Source organism: Mustela erminea, chromosome 6, assembly GCF_009829155.1.
Source record: "Mustela erminea isolate mMusErm1 chromosome 6, mMusErm1.Pri, whole genome shotgun sequence".
In the NCBI taxonomy this organism is placed as follows: Eukaryota; Metazoa; Chordata; class Mammalia; order Carnivora; family Mustelidae; genus Mustela; species Mustela erminea.
The window spans coordinates 25,508,425-25,524,918 of NC_045619.1; the positions used below are offsets into that span (position 1 = coordinate 25,508,425).

Sequence of the window (16,494 nt, forward strand, 5' to 3'; positions counted from 1 at the left end):
ACGCCAGACCAGTTCCTTGACCTTGCTGAACTTCATTTTCCACACCTGCCACACAGGGTTGTAATAAAGAGGGCCCTTACCCTGTCCTGACTCAGAACAGGGACTTGAATTGTAAAGCCTTTTAAATTTCATCTTTGCTGTTATCCTTGTAGCTGAGATTGTCAAACAAGGGCTATAAACCGTGAATGTCCGAGATTGCAGACACTGGAAGGCTGTGTGCTTTGCTCATCTACCTCCTAAAGAATTTGCTTGTGTTCTTCCCAGGGTAGAAAGAATAATTGTTAGGGCTTTCCTTCGGGGTTCTATTCCAAATAGAGAAGCTAACAGCCTTTGAAATGTGAACAAACCATCAGTCAAGTGGGCTTGGACTTCAGTGCCTCAGTCTTCACTTTGGGAGAGTGATTAAGAAATCCTGAGATGGGGCGCCTGGGTGGCTCAGTCAGTTGAGCATCTGCCTTCTGCTCAGTCATGATCCTAGGGTCCTGGGATCAGGCCCCGCATTAGACTCCTACACTCAGCCGGCCAGAACCTGCTTCAGAGTCTCTCTGCTCCTCTGCTCCTCCCCCCGACTTGGGCACCCTCCCTCCCTCCCTTTCTTAGATAAACGAATAAATAAGAGAAATCCTGAGGTATTAACATTCAGTACTTATGGTGTGACATGCAGTCTGGTTTGTGCCTGTTGTCTTGGTAGAATTATTAATAGCATTTCCCGGGGCGCCTGGGTGGCTCAGTGGATTAAGCCTCTGCATTCAGCTCGGGTCATGGTCTCAGGGTCCTGGGATCGAGCCCCACATCGGGCTCTCTGCTCAGCAGGGAGCCCGCTTCCTCCTCTCTCTTTCTCTCTGCCTACTTGTGATCTCTGTCTGTCAAATAAATAAATAAAATCTTTAAAAAAAAATTTAAAAAAAATAGCATTCCCCTTCACTCTCAAACATGGCTCAGTTTAGACAATCAGTCATACGGTTACACTAAATATTTAGGATCTCTGTAAGCCTACCTTAAGGTAGTCTTAGACTTGAGTCTTAGACTTGAAACAGGACAGTATCCATAAACAGGAGAATGGGTGAATAAATCATAGCATATTGACAACAGACTACTGTCATACAGCAGTGAAAGTGACTGAAGTATAATCATGTGTGGACATGGGTAAAACTTAGAAAACGTGAATATTCAGTGAAAAAGTAAGTTGCAGAAAAACACCTACTATGTAATTTCACTCACATGAAGTTTAATAAAGCAGAATTAAATGATTTATTGCTTAGGAATATATATATGTGGTGAAACTATAAAGAAAAACAGAATGATGATTAATTCAAAGTTAATTGTGCATGGGAGGGGTGGCAGGGGAGTGGGGGGAAGGGACCCGAGAATCACAGGGGGACACAAAGGGCTTCCAAGATGAGGATTTTATTCCATTTCTTAAGCTGTGGGTATTTCATTATTGTCTTTTTATTTATTTTTAAGATTTTATTTATTTATTTATTCATCAGAGAGAGTGAGAGAGTACAAGCAGGCAGAGAGGCAGGCATAGGCAGAGAGAGAAGCAGGCTCCCTGCTGAGCAAGGCGCCCGATGTGTTGTGGGGCTCGATCCCAGGACCCTGGGATCACGACCTGAGCCGAAGCCAGTGGCTTAACTCACTGAGCCACCCAGGGGTCCCTTGTCTTTTTATTTAAAATACATGTACATTCTCTTGATTCCTTGGGATATTTTATATATACACACACATACACAGAACAAAATAAAAATAAAACAAGATGTGAGTTATCAAATTTTATACTTTATCTGTGGGCTCTTCTGGGGTGATTATTCATAGTTGAGTGAGCTTAGGGAGAGGGTAGCCAGACTTTGAAGCTCTGAGCTGAGAGCCTAGAGAGGCAATTTGACAGTGCCTTTAAATCTTTACAACCCTGGGGACACCTGGGTTAGGTATCTGCCTTCCGCTTGGCTCATGGTCCCAGGGTCCTGGGACTGAGACCTCGATCAGGCTCCTTGCTCGGCAGGAAGCCTGCTTCTCCCTCTGCCTGCTCTTCCCTCTGCTTGTACTCAGGTCTGTCTCTCTCTCTCGCAAATAAATAAAATCTTAAAAAAAAAAAAATCTTTACAATGTTGGTGGTTACAGGGCAAGCAGTCAGGTCCTGGTTTGTCTCCCTTGTGGGTACCACCTGTCTCTCACTCACTGACGAGTGAGCGTTTTGTGAATCCCTTCACACTTCTTCTATCTTCTAATTCTCAGAATGGTGCCGTGGGCTGGATTCTGTTGTGATCTCCATTGTACGGTCAAGGGTAGCAGAGCACAGACGGGTGAAGAAAGCTACCCAGGCAGCAGGTGTCCACATGGGCACTCTGCTTGTCCACTACTCCCACTGCCTCTGGGCCTGACTGCCGCACGCTAACACCCAGGCTCCTGGGGCCAGAGCCGCAGACAAACACTGGACAGGGGCAGTTTTACAAGCTTTTGCTGCTTACTCTTGAGTATGTTGTCTTTGTTAGGCTTTGCTGGCCCCATGTCTCAGTTGCCAGGAGTGCCTGTGGCTCCATTCATAGGATGGCTGCTCCCCTGGTGACCCTAGGTTAAGGAGCTCCAATCCCCGATGCAGGATAGGAAGGTTGGGGCTTTTGTGTGGAGCAGTAGCATCTGTATCTCAGGTCCTCCCTCCCCAACTGAGTTGGACTTAGTCCTTCTGTTGAATTCACAGAGTTAGTGTGGTTATCTGAAGAAGGAGAAATATGGCATTATTAAAGAAAAAAGGAGGCGGGGTATCATAGGTGGAGATGATGGTCCTAGCAGGATGGACCACTGCAGTCAGAGAGGCTGTGCAGTGGAGTAATGCACAGCCTGATCTCCAGTTTTGGATCCCTGCTCTGCCACCTACTAGCTGTGACCTTTGGCAAGTTACATCACCTTGCTGAGATCTGGCTCCTCATCTGGAGGGTAGAGATGATTGTATGTCACACTGTTTCTTGTTTGCTCCAAAGCCATTATTCCTTCCTTCCTTCCTTGTTAACAAAACAGACAGAAGTCACTCAAACTCAGGAAAGATGGGCCTTGCCCCTGGACTTAAGGGCAGGTATGTGAGTATCTTCTGGTCCATGAGATGTAAGAGAAGTCTGCAGGGGGGCTGCTGGAGAAGATTTTCTTCCTGGGTAAAGGGGAGTGGAGGAGGAGAACCTCTGCCTTTGCTACCCTTTGCTTCCTGATTTGAATGCAGCTGTGTTTGGATGTGATGCATGGAACCCCTGCAGCCGTTTCCTGACTATGAGGAACCTCCATACTGATTTCCACAGTGGCTACACCAGTTTGCATTCCCATCAATAGTGTAAGAGGATTTTCCCTTTCTCCACATCCTCCCCAAGGTCTGTTGTTTCTTGCATTATTGATTTTAGCCAATCTGGCGTGTGTGAAGTGATATCTCATTGTGGTTTTGATTCTCATTTCTGTGGGGTGCCTGGGTCACTCAGTCAGTAAAGCATCTGCCTTTGGTTCATGTCATGATCTCAGGGTCCTGGGATTGAGTTCTGCATGGGGCTCCCTGCTCAGCGGGGAGTCTGCTTCTCCCTTTGCCTGCTGCTCCCCCTCCTTGTACTCTCTCTCTATCAAACAAATAAATAAAATTTTAAAAAAATAATAATGATTCACATTTCCCTGATGAGGAGCAATGTTGAGCATCTTTTCATGTGTCTCTTGACCATCTCTGTGTTGTCTTTGGAGAAATGTCTATTCAGATCCTTTTCCAATTTCTAATCAGATTATTTTTTGGGGGGGGTGTTTGTGTGTGTGTGTGTGTGTATGAATATACTATTTTATTTATTCACTTGATAGAGACAACGAGAGAGGGAACACAAGCAGGGGGAGTGGGAGAGGGAGAAACAGGCTCCCTGCTGAACGGGGAACCTGATGCAGGGCTGGATCCCCTGGGATCATGACCTGAGCCAAAAGCAGATGCTTAATGACTGAGCCACCCAGGCGCCCAAGTTGTTTATAAATTTTGGATGCTAACCTTTTATTGGTTATGTCATTTGCAAATCTATTCTCCTATCCCATAGGTTGCCTTTAAATTTTGTTGATTGTTTCTTTTGCTGTACAGAATATTTTTATTTTGATATAGTCCCAATAGTTTATTTTTGCTTCCCCGCCCCCTTGCCTCAGGAGTCATCATATCCATAAGTATGTTGCTACAGCCAATGTCAAAGAAGTTGCTCCCTGTGTTCTTCTCTAGGATTTTGATGGTTTCCTGTCTCACATTTAAGTCTTTAATCCATTTGAGTTTATTTTTGTGTATGGTGAAAGAAGGTGGGCCAGTTTTTTTCTTTTTCCCATTGGAAATCCTTTTCTGCTTTGTTATTGACCACATAATTGTAGGTTTGTTTCTGGTTTTTCTACAGTTTTTGAGTAAGCACCATACTGTTTTGATCATTGTAGCTTTGTAATGTAGATTGAAGTCTGGGATTGTGATGCCTCCAGCTTTTCTTTTCTTTTTCAAGATTGCTTTGACTCTTTGCCAAAGATCTTTTGTGATTCCATACAAATTTTAGGATTGTTTGTTCTAGCTCTGTGAACAATGCTGGTGATATTTTGATACAGGGATCACGTTAAATGTGCAGGTTGCTTTGGGTAGTATTGCTATTTTAACAATATTTTTTCTTGAAATCCATCAGCATTCAATGTCTTTCCATTTCTTTGTGTTGTCTTCAGTTTCTTTAATTAGTGTTTATAGTTTTCAGAGTACAGGTCTTTCACCTCTTTGGTTAGGTTAACTCCTAGATAGCTTACTGTTTTTGGTGAAATTGTAAATGGGATTGATTCCTTGATTTCTCTTTCTGCTGCTTCACTATTAGTATAAAGAAATGCAACAGATTTCTGTGTGTTGATTTTATATCCTGCAACTTTACAGAATTCATTTATCAGTTCCAGTAGTTTTTTTGTTGGAGTCTTTTGGGTTTTCTGTATATAGTGTCAGATCATCTGCAAATAGTGAAAGTTTTACTTCTTCCTTGCCAATTTAGATGCCTTTTATTTCTCTTTGTTGTCTGGTTGCTAAGGCTAGGACTTCTAGTACAGTGTTGAATAAAAGTGGAAGAGTGGACATCCTTGTCTTGTTCCTGACCATAGAGGAAAAGCTCTCATTAACACCCATTTAGGATGTTATTGGCTGTGGACATTCTGCCTCTTATAAGAAGTTTTATGAGGCATGGTGGGGTGCCTGATTTTGGGGAAAGAGTCTAAAGGAAAAGAGGAGTAGGAAAAAATGGCATTAGAAGGAAATCAGATGAACAGAATAGGTTTATGATTTGAATGTATTGGTCTCACATTTTACTTATCTGAAATAGGATTCAGTCATGCAGGGTTCCTGATCAAAATAAAAATTTTTTAATACATGCAAATATACTTTTTTTTAATAGGCTTATTAGTACTCGTGGCTTAAATACTGTTAATGGTTATACCCTTAAAATCTTGAGTGGTTATTCCTTCAAACAGGTGCCCAGGGAACAGGGCTTTTTCACACAACAAACATTTCTGGTGGAGGATTATTATAATAAGGCAAAGTCTCTATCTTAAGCTCCCAGTTACCTTTCAGTCTAGTTGCCATCATTAAATTACACTTGCCTTTAGTGTGCAAGAAGTTGGAGAAATGAGTGCATTACTGTGAAAGCATGGACGGCCAGGGCCTTGCAGAAGGATCGCTGGAGTGGCTCCTCAGAGTTCACATCTGTCTCACCCCCTCGTGCTCACGTTTGGGATTCTGCCTCAGTGAAGTTCTACTTACTGGTTTTAATCATTTTCAGATCATGGTATGGATTGTCTGGTTGCCCACAGTTATATTTTCCTGTGGTGTATTTTTGCTTTAAGCAGAGTCCTTGGGATGATTCCAAGTTGATAAGAGAAAAGGATGCTCTTAACTGGCTTGATGCTACTGGCAAAGTGGACATTTTGAACATCACCTTGTGGGGAGGGGTGACCATCCCGGCTGGTCTTTGTCAGTTGTTGTAGCACAGAGAGACTGAGATCTGATCCTCTTGAGAGAGATGAAGAGGCAGTCTTTGGTCTCCTGCACAGCTTGCTGTGTGCTTGCAAGGGGAGAAGGTGACACGAGAAGATGGGAAGAAGTGGGTGAGGCGGGTGAATGGTCACCCGCAGTGCTGGCTCTGTGGGCCAGACCAGAAATGAGGCAGAGCAAACTGGGATGCTGTTAAAATATTTAAGCAACTGGCATAAAACAAGTACTACCCCATAATGGCTGTGGACCGACGGTACTGGCGCGGTGCCCCGAGAGTTGCTGCTGGGCCAGTCACGAGTTCAGGGAGGAGGTCTGGGAGAAGACACCAGTTGCGTGAGAACACTGAAGCAGCTTGAGGTACAAGAACACTCACAAACTTGAACTGGGGGCATGTGGATCACTCAGTTAAGCATCTGACTCTTGGTTTTGGCTCAGATCATGATCTCAGGGTTGGGGGATCGAGTCCTGCATCAGGTAACACGCTCAATGAAGAGTCTGCTTGAGATTCTCTCCCTCTCCTTCTGCCCCTCCCCCAATTCGTGCATGAGCTTGCTCTCAAATCTTAAAAAAGACTGAAACAAAAACAATGAACTTGTGCAACCATACTGTAGTGTGCAAGCAGAAAATCAACTCAGCAAACATTTTTGTGTTTCCCAGAATGACATTTTGTGGGCAAAGGGCAGGTAGTCTGTCTTGTCTACTGCCTGACACATAGTCAGTGATTTTGATCAATATAGTGATATTGATCAATATCACTGAATTCAGTGATGCAAATAATGCATCCTGCATTTGTGCTACAAAAAGAGTTAATATTCATGAGAACCTTCTTCTGTTTTGCTGGGTTTGGGATTATTTGTATCTTACATGATTTTCAAAATGTGAGACAATGGTATGGATAGGAAAGGAGAAAAAGATGTCCTTGTAGAGAGAAGAGAACAGTTTTCCCTTTAAATGAAACCAGAGAGAGCTTTTGAATCACCAGGTATTTTTCCCTTTGTTCTCTATCTTGTAAAATTTATGCAGGATAAAAATCAACAGTCTTTATCAAGGCAGCTAATGCAGAGTTTTAAAGGGGCATCTGTTAGATGGTTTGAAATATCTGTGATGGAGAATTGCAATCAAATGTACTTTTTCTGTTGAGAAAATTATAGCAATCACTTTCTAACCACAGGCGCTGTGTCAGGATGAAACATGCTGTTTGTGTTTTAAGGCAGAATGTCTCTTCGAGGAGATCCTGAAGGTGGCAGCTGGCATGGCGAAGTCAAGCAGTGTCTGTTCTATAATGAATAAAACTTTAACTGTAGCCTCTGAATACCAAATTAGGCTGGTAAGAGAAGTGCACTTCATGGGAGCGTCAAGCAGTGGATAGTTCTAAGGAGCTCACTTCTGAGGTGCTCAGCCTCTATTTTTGATGCACTATAAGAGTCCAGAGAGTTTTATTTCACTTATGCTTCTCCTTTAAAAAAGAAAACTGAAGTGACTTTCAACAGATGTATAATAATGTCATTAATGAAATGGATCTAGAAATTGACAATCAGAACCAAGGAAAAGAAGAGAATGCAGAATACTATCTGTCCAGGGTGATAAGGTAGGCCTTTTGGTTGATTTTTATGGGGAGCTTCCTGGCAACCCTGGCAAAAAGGGAATCATAATAAGGTACATAATGCACACTTTTGGAAAGAAGAGAGCATATAAATTTTTCAGAGGAGTTAAACCTTTTCTGAAAGATTGTAGTTGTAATTATTGTTATTATTCTGAACCTGGATCTGATTTTGATCATCCGGTTTGCTTCCTTCCCTGTTGTTTCTTTAACTCTTACAGTTACTCCTTTGCTTTATCGTCTCCATGTCGTCAGTAATTTACTCATTATTAGTTCCATCGAGGGATACAGAGAGAGAAAGGAAGTAAATTCACAATAGTCAGCTTTGTAGCTGATTACAGTTGTGGTTAAAGTCATACATGATAAATCATTTTAACTAAGTTTGTGCTATCTGTTGAAAATTTTTTTATTCTTTGAGAACACAGAATAGAAAATTATTTATATTTTTTAAATCTCCATGACTTTTTATAAAGCCCATCTAGCATTGCACTTGTCTGGGGATTAGAGCCCCTAATCAGTCTGTCAGTCTTAAAAAGCGAAGTTCATGTCTACATCTGTATACAATTAATGTATATCTAATTATAATAAAAAATTGTTTCATAAGACAGTTTTAGTTTGAGCATAGATTTATTTTTGATGGCTATATAATACACTATAGTGTTTTGTGTAGTAATTCAGTCCTACTCTATAGTCAAGTACATGTTTTCTCAGTGACTGTTTTTCAGCCAACGTGTGCATATAGTTTGTTTCATTGTTGGAGAAAATATAAGAAATGGGTTTACTGGATCAAAGAATATGCCTACCTTTCCCATTGTATTACTTTCTGAAAGCATCCGTTAACTCGCTTTCACATTCTTACCTAGTGAAGGAAAGGAAAAGAGCTGCTGATGAACTGGTCATTTCCAAGCAACGTGTGAGCAGCTCTTTCCGTTCCTTTAGTGTTCCCATTTCCCTGTGTACCTAGTTCTCCAATACTGTTTTCCATCCTGGCAGCTGGAGCTCTGCAGATTTCCCTTCCTTAGCACCTAGTGACATCAGTGATGCCCGCCTTTTAAAATATCCATTTATTGCATTTTGAGTTCTAGTATATTGAATGTTGTGGCAGGAACTGCTAGTTATGCCCGCCATCATTCTCTTCAGAACACTCAGATCTTGGGGTGCCTGGGTGGTACAGCTGGTTGAGCATGCAACTCTTGGTTTCGGCTGAGGTTTGGATCTCAGGGTCATGGGATCGAGTTCTGCATCAGGCTCCGCACTCAGGGTAGATTCTGCTTGAAATTCTTTCTCCCTCTCCCTCTACCCCTTCTGATTTTGCTTTCTCTCTCTCTCAAATAAATAAATAAATAAAATCTTTAAAAAAAACAAAAGAAAGAAAAAAGAACCCACAAGTTTTTTTGGCTGGACTCATAGCCCTCCAGAATGAAGACTCTGTCTCCCAGCCTTCCTTGCCCCAGAGGATGCTAGGTAGGTAACTAGTTCAGGCTGATAGAATGTGAGTGGACAGGTCTGTTTGGGAGCTTCTAGGATCCTTTTGAAAAACATACATGCCTTTTGCCTTCTCTTCCTTATTTCCTTTCTCCATCCTTCTTCCTGGAACACCGAGTAATTAGAGTCCAGCCATCATATTGGATCATGAGAACAAGAGCCATAGTGGAAATCTGTAGAACAGTGTACTAGAGAGCTTTTGCTTTTGTGGGGACTTGATGGACCAGAGCTGGCGCGCTCAGCACATTATCTGCCTCTGGACTTTCACATACAAAAGGGATTTTGCATTTTAATTTTGTTTAAATCGTTATTTCAGGTCTGTGTTATTCATAAGTGAATCTCACCCTAACTTTAACACATGTTTATATAAAAGAGGTTACAACAATTTACGTGAAAACTTCATGGTAAGGCTGCAAGTTGAAGATCAAATTCAAAGCAGGTTGCAAGGATCAAATGCTTTTTTCCATTCCAATTCTACCCCTTTCTGTGAAAATCGTCTTGATGATAATAGTCACATTTACTAAGCTTTTCTTTTGTGCTTACCTCATTTATTTTTATTTTTTAAAGATTTTATATATTTATTTGACAGAGACAGCAAGAGAGGGAACACAAGTAGGGGAGAACTGGAGAGGGAGAAGCAGGCTCCCCCCAGGATGCTGGGATCGTGACCTGAGCCGAAGGCAGACGCTTAATGCCCGAGCCACCCAGGCACCCCTGCTCACCTTATTTAATCCCCTCTAAGGAGGTACAATTTGCTATCTCCATTTTATAGATTAAAAAAAGAGGCTGGGAAAGATTCTTTAACTTACAGGGTCACTTATTTAACAAGTGTCAGAGCAGCTCAGCCTCCTGGATCTCCCTGACTCCAGAGTTGAGGGTCTTACTTGTGTAGGTGAGCCATCTCCTAGCTGGTGTGCTTCTCTCTCATAGCAGCACCAGCCCTCTTTCTACCCTCTTGGCCTAGGTACTTCTGTGCACCCTAAGATCCCCCACCTCCAGCAAGCCTTCCTTGATTTCTCCATGCCATTCCATGATCCTGCTGTGATCATAGCACCTTATACATATGCCATAGAGTTTATCACATCTTATTGAACACGTGGCTTATTTGTCTCCCTTGGTCAGACACTGAGTTCCTGTGGTGGGATTGAGTCTTATTCTCTAGCCTGTCTCTAGAACATAGCATGGTGCGTAGCACATAGTGGATGCTTAATAAATATTTGTCAAGTTATTAAATGAAATCCTGTTGCTGTCCAAAAGATGTTTTTGCTACTTTTTTAATGCTCTTTTTGGCATAGATTATTCTAATCACTTTGCTAGAACTTTTTTTATTTTTGATATAGTCTTAAGCCTACTAAATGTGTCTGTAATTTTCAAAGACTTGATTTGGTGTAATTTAGCCTTTGGTCATGTGTGACATTTTCTCTTCTCAGCAGGACAGCTCTGCTGTTAATGATTTCACAGTATGACTACATTTGCGTACTGTTAGATTGCGGTGATCATTTACATAGAGTCAGGAGAAAAACGAGATAGTTGTAAATAAGAATATGCATAAATTCATTCAGAAAAATGACTATCTAGATCCCAAATTACATAATCATCATCTTTTCATCTTTAATGGATAAATAAGTGGTTCAGGCTTTTCATAGAGTTGAGAGATGTGCTATTGTATCAGAGGGAGGGAAGAAACCAGAGCTTCCTAGGTAGTCAGACTGATTGCACTGTTGTTCAATCCAACCTTTACCAAAGTCTCATTCAGATAGGTTGAATTAGATCGAATCCCATGGATGGGACTGAAAATGATTATTCCTAATATGTAAATTCCTTTCCGGTGCAGGGTCCTTTTTTAGGCGTCTTTGAATCCCCAGCACTCAAGTCTTATAAACCTTCCTCAAATATGGGAATTGACAGGAGGGATTGGTTTCACATTTGCTGTCTCACTGAAATCAGAGGCTGAGAACTAGACTGTTGGCGCCTCTCACTTCCGATGCTGTCTGCCTCTCTTACCTATTTGCACAGAGGTGGCCAAGATAGAGCCAGGTGATGAAACCAAAACCCAAGGGTGGGGAACTAACTAACTAACTAATTAACTTTATTTGTTTGTTACTTCTAATGATTTTTAAAGCATACAGTTCATTGGCATTACATACAGTGACATTGCTGTATGACTGTCACCACCATCCGTCTACTTCCTCTTCCCAAACTGCTGAAACTCTGTCCCCATCAAACTGTAACTCCTCAGCCCCCTTCCCAGCAACCCCTGTCTGCTTTCCCACCATTCACCTTTCTGTCTCTTAGAATTTATGAATTTGGCTCTTTTAGGTTCCTCATATAAGTGAATCATGCAGTACTTGTCCTTTTTTGACTGGCTTATTTCCCGTTAGCATAATGTATTTAAGCTTCATTCATGTTGTAGCATGCGTCAGAATTTCCTTCTTACTTCTTACAGTATATCTGTTGTATGTACATGCCTCCTTCTGTTTGTCCATTCATCAGTCAAAGGACCCTTCAGTTGCTTCCACCTTTTGGCTATTGTGAAAATGCTGTCAATGAATATGGGGGTACAAATAGGTCCTCATATTAATTTCACTTCCTTATAGGATACGCATCCAAGAACAACTTAAAAATCCTTTAGCATCATCATAATTAAAAATTTGTGTTTCAGGCTCAGTCAGTGAAGTGTCTACCTTCAACTCAGGTCATGATCCCATTATCCTGGGACTGAGCCCCATGTAGGGCTCCCTGCTCAGAGAAAAGTCTGCTTCTCTCTCTCCCCTTACCTTTCCCCACTGCTCGTGCTTGCTCTCTCACAGGCACACTCTCCCTCAAATAAGTAAAATCCTAAAAAATAATAAGTAAATAAAATAAATAAATAAATAAATAAATGTGCCTTAGAGAACACGATCAAGAAAATGAAAAAGCAACATATAGAGTGGGAGGAAATATTTGTGAATCGTATAACTCAATGACTTTTTTCCAGAGTTTATAAAGAACTCTTACAATTCAACAATATTAACAACAGCAAAAAACCCCCAAATAACCCAATTAAAAATGAACAAATGACTTAAGTGGACATTCCTTTGAAGATACAGAAATGGTGGCCAGTAAGTTAAGAAGAGATGCTCAGCCCCATGACTTATTGCACAGAGATCGAAACCACAGGAGAGATACCACTTTACAGGAACTGGGATGACTGTAATAAAAAAAGATGGACTAGAACAAGTGTTGGCAAGGATGTGGGGACATTGGAGCTCTCACGTACTCCTGGTGGGAGTGCAAAATGCTACGGCCCTTTTGATTACAGTTTGGCACATCGTCAAAATGCTGACCATAAAGTCACCATAGAACGCAGCAGTGCCACTCCTAGGTGTATATATGCAAGAGAAGTGAAAGATGTCCATATAGATACTTGCCCTGAAATGTTCATAGCAACACTTCATAATACCTGAAAACTGGAAATATCCTGCGACTGATAAACGGATACACAAAATGAGGTATATTCATGTAATGGAATATTATTTGGGAATCAAAAGAATGAAGTACTGACACGTTCTCTAACCTGGGGGAACCTCAGAAACGTGCTAAGTAAAGGAGGCCAGGCACAAAAGACCACAGAGTGTATGATCCCATTTACACGAAATGTCCACAAGAGGCAAATCTATAGAGACAGGAAGCAGATGATTACCTAGGGTTGGGGAGGGAGCAGAATGGAGTGACTGCTAATATGTATGAGATTTCATGTGGGAATGATGAAAAAATTCTTTTTTTAAAATTTTTTTTAAAAGATTTTATTTATTTATTTGACAGAGATCACAAGTAGGCAGAGAAGCAGGCAGAGAGAGGAGGACGCACACTCCCTGCTGAGCAGAGAGCCCGATGCGGGGCTCGATCCCAGGACCCTGAGATCATGACCCGAGCTGAAGGCAGAGGCTTTAATCCACTGAGCCACCAAGGCGCCCCTGATGAAAATATTCTAAAATTAGTTTGTGGTGATGGCTGTAATATGCTAATATACTAAAATTATCAAGTTACATACTTTAAATGGGTAAACTTGATGGTATGTAATATTTAATAATAATAATAATAAAAAAAAGCTTTTGAGAAACTTCAGCAGCAGTGTCCTAGCATTCCACAAGATGAAAATGCCGGTATCATTAAAGCAGTCCTGGGTGCCTGGGGGGCCCAGTCGGTTATGCATCCATCTGACTCTTGGTTTCAGCTCAAGTCGTGATCTCAGGGTTATAAGATCAAGCCTGGCCTTGGGCTCCATGTTGGGCGTGGAACCTGCTGGCCGTTCTCTCTTTGCACACCCACCGCTCACTTGCGCTCTTTCTACCTCTCTAAAAAAGAAAGAAAGAAAGAAGAAAGAAAGAAAGAAAGAAAGAAAGAAAAGAAAAGAAAAAAGTAGTCCTTTTCTCACCCTCTATAAAATAGAATGCTCTACCTTTTTTTGAAGATAAAGTAGCTTGTCATTGAAAATATGAGGAAAAAAGAAAATTAAAATATTTTGCTTCCCAAGGCTGCATGAAATAAAACAAATCTTTGGCAGCATTTATCCGTTTCCTGAAAATGCAGCAATTGTTTTCTTTTACAAATAGAGACAATTAATGCAATCGAACTCTGCAGCAGGGAACTTTAACAAGCGTGAAGATACTTTTGTTCTGTCCTTCCTTTGGCGTGTCAGTGTTTCTGTCTCCGGTTTTGTAGGCCAGGCGGTCCGCACCAACGCTGCTGTGCATCTACACCTCCCACCTAGAGTCGTCTCCTTTTGCACATGATGCTCCTCTTCAGTTGCCTTTTGGCCCCTAATGCCTGACTTCTTATAAACCAAGAGTCCAAGATCACCAGTAGGTATGGTTAAGGCTAAGTGAGAGAGATTTATCTGCTAATCTTTTGAAAAGTTTTCATCTGATAATTTAAATTGGGGATTGTATGGAGATTTTATTTGTCCACTCTGTGCCTGGTTTCAGTAACACAGGGCCAGACCTTGACTCTGCTTTAACTCTGAGCTCCCATTGCCCTCAAAATCCCTTGTGCAGGGCCTCGCGCCTGCGTACCTGGCTCTGTGTCTTCCCCTGATGGGGGAATCCTGGGGAGGCCTCCAGGGCCTGCTTTACACCTGTCATGGGCCTTGTGCTGGGTAGGTGCTGCGTCATCCTGCGAAAGAGTAATTCTGGGAAGACAGAACTTAAGGGTGTGAGCCACAGAAAAGCCGTTTCTGTGTGGTAACTTTGTTTTATTTTTTAATGTCTGTGCAAAGAATGTACACATGTGCGAGAGAACCGCATGCTGCTTACTGTGTGATTGATTGTGACATGGTTTATAAGCATGCCGACATGGTAGCCGCACAAGAATTAAATCCCGAGAATGAAAATCATGTTTGGCTCTTCTTCCCAGCAATCTGTGCATGACATTTGTGGGTTCAGAATCTCCCAAAGGCGCCTCTGGAATGTGAGCTCTGGATGACTTGCTGGGTTTTGTTGGCAGGTAGATCAAAGACTTCAGTTCTGGCAGGTGGTCTCACCAAGAGGAAGATAGCCCTCATCGCTGGCCCGGAGCCACGCACACACTTTAAAAACAAACATCTTGTTTCCTAACGTCTTGTTTCATACTGTAGCGTGGTTTGAGTTGGCCCCGAAGAATGTAAGCGATTCTTCTCAAGGTGCTGTGTTTTTTGGCTATTGCTGACAGGAGTAGGATGTGGAATATTTACCATAACAGAATAGAAAACAAAGGTTTAATTTCTGTGTCAGCAAGGTGAGTTTTAGGGATGATACAGCTGAGGAGGTGAGTGGCTGTGCTAGTTGTCACAGTCCCCGTCATGTCAGTACGGGCGGCCGGCGTGAGGGGCAAGAGGTTGGAGGCCTGACCGCGTGCATGTGCAGCCTTCCCACCCGGGCTCTGCTCTCGCCGTGTCCCACCTTTTCAAGGAGGAAGGGTCTTACTCCGCAAGTCCAGAGTCCTGCCCTGCCTTTGACTTTGCATGGGTCTTAACGCCAGGAATCCTATCCCCGAGGCAACACTTTGACGTTTGTGGGAGCAGTTGTAGTTGTTACAGTTATGGATATTACATTGTTTGAGTTTCATTTTATTTCAGATTAATAAAAGTGGCAAAATACTAATAAAAAGAAGGTAGTGGCTCGTTAGTTGAGAACCACCGTGTTAGACCAGTGGGAGCTCTGAGCCTTAATTTACCTTTTTCTGATTGGAGATAAAGGACTGCCCTGGCTCACTCTCTCTCAGATCTATTTTTGAGGATCAAATGTGCAAATAATGTGAATCTTTGTCTCTCTGAGTATATTTTCTCAACTGCAAAATACAGTTAATGCTGGCTTAGCACAGTTCCTCTAAAGATTAGATACGGTCACACATGTAAAGCACTTGGTAAATGGCTTAGCAAAATGCAATGATAATGTGTCCACTATGAATTACTTCTCTAATCCTGAGTTCCCGCCATAAACTCTGCTGCCCAGCCACCTGTCTTACTGTGGATTGGATCTATTTGGTGATGTTCTATCTTTATATTTTAGACCTTGCTGCGTGCACGCGCGCTCTCTCTCTCTCTCTCGCAGTCCCTCCTGGAATTTTTCTTTCCATCTTCTCTGCCTGTTCCTATCTATTCTTTCCTAAAAGTTTCACTCCTCTCACCTCAGGCGGGGCTCAGTGGGAAGTGTCTTCTGTTAGTTTCCTATTCAGTTGTTTACATCTTGGAACACCTGGTTATCTTTCCATGCGCATGTAACTTACTACTCCCTGGAATGCAGTTCCTTGGCCTTGGAGCAGGGCTGCCTAAAGAATCAGAAGTTGTTTGTTGATTTTACACACCCAAGGCACATACTTTAGAATGAAAAAAGCTGTCAATCCTGAACACTTTCTTGGAGATACATAACCACCCAAGCAATAACGCTAAATACTTACAGACTTTTAGAGCAGGAGAGAACCTTAGGGAGTCACTCTTTATTGCTTATAACAGGTGTTTTATATACTTTCTCTCATTTGTTTCTCAAGATAATATTAAAGGTAAATGCGGTTACTCATATTTTATAGGCAAGGAATCTAGGACTCTAGGATGTTAAATAATTTGCTCAAGGTCACTCATCCAGAACTAGTAGAAGGGCAGGTAAAATCTCTCTTTGTCTTCCAAACCTGTATTACACTGATTTATTTTCCTTCTTAGGGGAAATGAAGTTTTGATCACCACTAGAAAATAGCATGTGAGGAGAGAAATCTAAGAGAGTCTGTGTTAAGTTAAAAAAAAAAAAAAAGCATGAAACCTCAGTCCACTCTGGTGTGGAAATCAGTGGGGTGTGGATAGTGAGTATCTGATGAGCACCATCTAATGCTAGACTGGGGTTTTTCTGGTGAACTGGCCAGGGGGAGAGGAGCTTCATTTTCCAGAGTCATGAGACAGCTC

General features: G+C 41.9%; 1 protein-coding gene across 2 annotated transcripts in view; it reads left to right on the forward strand.

Annotated features, from left to right (window-relative positions):
• Positions 1–16,494, forward strand: part of TMCC3 (transmembrane and coiled-coil domain family 3) — a 222,997-nt gene that overhangs the window by 19,550 nt on the left and 186,953 nt on the right. The gene's annotated exons all lie outside the window — the stretch shown is intronic.